General features: G+C 46.6%; 1 non-coding gene across 1 annotated transcript; it reads right to left on the bottom strand.

Moving 5' to 3' along the window:
- Positions 1–328: 328 nt before the first annotated feature.
- On the bottom strand, positions 329–447 carry LOC137500633 (5S ribosomal RNA). The gene has a single exon (XR_011018141.1). It is a non-coding gene; the product is annotated as a 5S ribosomal RNA (ribosomal RNA).
- Between the last annotated feature and the right edge of the window lie 3,677 nt (positions 448–4,124).

The following is a 4,124-nucleotide window of genomic DNA, read 5'->3' as shown; positions in this document are numbered from 1 at the left end:
AGAGAGAGAGAGAGAGAGAGAGAGAGAGAGAGAGAGAGACGACGAATAATAATAATAATAATAATAATAATAATAATAATAATAATAATAATAATATTAAAAAATAAAGATGCCGCCGCCGCCAGGTTAGGCCGGTCACCTTAGAGGAAATGCAATACTACGCTAAGCTTCGTTCCTGTATAGCCACGGGGTCGAAGAGCAGCAAAAGGTCTAGCTAAGTTTCAGACGTAACAAAAAAACGTGATTTAAGCAATTTCTGCTGGCTTGAGGCAAAAGTTGAAAGTAAGTTGTCGTACTGGGACTGGGAAACTTGGTAAAAAGGGAATTGAGCCAACGGCACGTGGTGTTCCCAAGCGGTCACCCATCCAAGTACTGACCACGCCCAATGTTGCTTAACTGCGGTGATCGGACGAGAACCGGTGTATTCAACATGGTATGGCCGTTGGCGAGAGAACGGAGCTTGAAACGTCCATACGAACCGCAAATCGAGTTTCCTGGAGGTCTTTGTGGCGCGGGGGCGTTGGCAATGGTGCAGGGGTGTGCTCGGAGATCGCCGTCCGCGGCGAAACGTAACCTAAGTCGACTTAACCCCACTTCTCGTAACCTAACCCAAAAAAAAACGCACACACCCACACGGGAAGTGTCCAGGGTTGTTGTAATAATAATAATAATAATAATAATAATAATAATAATAATAATAATTACTGAAGGTAGTTGTGAAGGGGCCGGCGCTGTAGCCGGAGGGCCCGGGTTCAATTCCCGGCCAGGCAAAGGAATTTTACCTCGACCTAAGGGCTGCTTTGAGGTACACTCAGCCTGCTTGCTTAGGGGCTGTAGTGCCATGGGGCTTGGTCTGGTTTTCATTGTAAAGGACAAAGCAGGAGGATTTTTAGCAATAAGGTAATGCAGTAGTAGTAGTAGTAGTAGTTGTTCTTCCCTCCTTGGCTTATGATTTGAATGTTTTACACTGTCTTTCGATGTATATGAAGTAGGACAGATAGATAAAATCAGAGTGGAGTTGATAGCAAGGCTAACAGATGCTGCTCTTTTTTTTAAAGGTGTGGTGGCCCTGAAAAGGGCCGTTTGTTAAGAATGCAGCAAGGCAGAAAACCTGGCACCTTACTTGGAGCTGGTGTATTTGGTAACTGCCTTGGTACCCTCACTGACGGCGTGCTTGGCCAGCTCACCGGGCAACAGGAGGCGGACGGCAGTCTGGATCTCCCGACTGGTGATGGTGGAGCGCTTGTTGTAGTGGGCCAGACGGGAAGCCTCAGCGGCGATGCGCTCGAAGATGTCGTTGACAAAGCTGTTCACGATGCTCATCGCCTTGCTGGAGATGCCAGTATCAGGATGTACCTGTTTAAGCACCTTGTAGATGTAGATGGCATAGCTTTCCTTCCTCTTGCGCTTCTTCTTCTTGTCTCCCTTGGAGATGTTCTTCTGGGCCTTGCCGGCTTTCTTGGCTGCCTTTCCGCTTGTCTTGGGTGGCATGGTTGTCTGGGATGTCTCCTAGAAAGTAAATTTTTCGGCTTCTTTTTTTTTTTTTTTTTTTTTTTTGTTGATGGCCAGTGGATGGGAGCCCCGGGGCGAAAATGATGCCCCCCTACTCATCTGTTTCCTAGGTTTGGCCGATGAGGCAGGAAGTCTCTGATCTCACTGCACTGGCGGGGGAAAAACCATCTGTCAGATAGGCCAGAGGTCTATCGTCAGAAAAGAAACCCCCAATTCGCTACTAATTTGTTTTCAAATAAAGGAGTCGGAGTGAAGTATTAAATATAAGAGCCCTTCTTAACAAACAGCCCCTAACAGGGAAAGAATTTTGAGATATTTAGTGAGAGGAATGTGTCAATTTGCAAAAGGCCGAAAGGGTTGGTAGGTTCGAAAAATTAAGGCAGGTCATAGAGGATCCAAGGGCCACGGTACTTCAGGCGAGTACTCGGCTTCTTGGTCCTCATGATCCGTTTTAGTAATAGAATACCAGGGTCCTCTGATAGGTTCGAGAGGATCCTAGCCCTGGTCATCCTCACTACTTTATTTATCTGAGATCTAAGTGTGGGGATACGAAGCTCAGCCCGTATCCTCTTGTTAGATTTCAGATAAGGTGCTCTGGTCATCATTCGTAGTGTCTTATTCTGAAAAGTTTGTAATTTTGAAAGTGGAGTCTTTGCAATATAGCCCCAGGCCTCACAGCCATACAGCAGGATGGGCCTGATACATGCTAGGTAAATATTTCTCTTGATGGTGGTAGAGATATACTTATTGCCTAGCAGAGGTCTCAGCGCTTTCATCCGTGCTGTGGCACGCTGTCTGGCCTGATTCTATATTGTATCTCCAGGACAAAGTTCTGTCCAGAATTAGGCCAAGGTATTTAATTTTGTTAGTCCAAGACACGGGGACTTTATTAATAGTGAGGCGATCAAGGCTAGGCCGGCGCCGGGTGAAAACAATTGCCTGTGTTTTCTCCGCATTTATTTTCACCTTGTTCCGGAGACACCACTCCCGGAAGGAATCGATCCATTGTTGCAGTCGTCGGACGGCATAGTCATTTCGTTTCATGCCGATGTAAATGGCTATGTCATCCGCATACTGCTGGATCTCAACTCCATCTAGTGTGGGAAGATCGTTCACATATAGGCCGTAGAGTGTGGGGCTTAGCACTCCACCCTGTGGGACTCCAGCTCTAAGTACCCGAGGGGTGGATTGCTCCCCTTCACAGGAAATATAAAATTTCCTGTTAGTCAAATATGACTGGATAATTTTGACAAGGTAAGAAGGAACTTCATATAGTTCCAGAAGTTTCACTATGAGATTATCGTGCCAGACAGTGTCGAAAGCTTTCTCTACATCGAAAAATACTGCTGGCACGCTACGGCGCATATTGAACGACCTTGTGACATACTGTGTCAGGCGCAGCACCGCAAGGGGTACACTGCGCCTGGACCTGAAACCAAACTGCTCAGGTCGCAGTATGTTGCGGGTGCTAAGGTATCCGTTAAGGCGTGAGAGAAGAAGTCTCTCGAATATCTTAGAGATATGTGATAACAGGGTTATCGGACGATAATTTTGTGGGAATAATTTATCCTTCCCTGGCTTCGGGAAGACTATCATTTTACCAGTCTTCCAGACGTCAGGGAAGTATCCCAGTTTGATACAGGCCGAAAATATGGTAGCTAGGAAGATTACTGCTCTATATGGCAGTGATTTGATTTCCTTGTTAGAAACCCTGTCATCACCGGGAGACTTCTTCTCATTTAAATTTTTAATTACCCTGCGAACCTCGCGGGGCTGGAAGTCAGGTACGTTAAAGTCTGGTGTCCATTGTCTTTCGAAAGCCAAGGCTTTTCTGCGTATCTCACGGGTCCGTCGTTCGTCATCGTCATCGTCATCGTCAGCTAAGTTGTGAGTTACGCACTGGCTTTCAATGGTATCCGCAAAAGCCTCGGCTTTATCATAGGGGGAGAACACTAGGCCGTGCCGTCCATGGATGGCACGCCGGGGTTCCTGGGTTCGAGTCAGACCGCGAGTTACACGCCAAAAGTCGCGCTCTGACTCGTGCTCCGAAAGATGTCGGCAGAATTCCTCCCATCTTTCAATCTTACGTTCCAGCAAGCGATTGCGGACTTCGCGGGCTAGTTCCTGGTATTCCGCCCGGTCAGCTGTGTCCCGGAATCGTTGCCACCTCTTCCTATATCTATTTTTAATTTGGATCAAATCCTTAAGGAGATCCGGAGTAGTGTCATTCTCAGAACCGGGAGAGTTCTGAGAATGATTATTATTATTATTGTTATTAAATTTAGCAGCTCGAATGATGTATTTCCGGGCGTTGCAGACCTTATTGTTAAGGTGCGCAATCGCGCGGTCAACATCATTCGTGCTAGTAATCGGAAATGTTTTCAGGTTTTTATTGACATGCCACGTGAATTTGTGGTAGTCAAGGTTTAGTTTAGAAGTAGGAAGAGACGGCTCGTCGAGCCTAACCCAGGTAAGATTAAAGATGATAGGCTTGTGGTCAGAATTTAGTTCATCAGGGACTAGAAAATCAATAGCCCTGCTGTAATATTTGGTGACTGCGACATCTAGGACATCAGGCAGGCCACCATTATCCGGATAGAAGGTGGGCTCCG

This window comes from Anabrus simplex, chromosome 4, assembly GCF_040414725.1.
Source record: "Anabrus simplex isolate iqAnaSimp1 chromosome 4, ASM4041472v1, whole genome shotgun sequence".
Classification (NCBI taxonomy): domain Eukaryota; kingdom Metazoa; phylum Arthropoda; class Insecta; order Orthoptera; family Tettigoniidae; genus Anabrus; species Anabrus simplex.
This window is presented reverse-complemented; position numbering and strand designations above follow the sequence as displayed.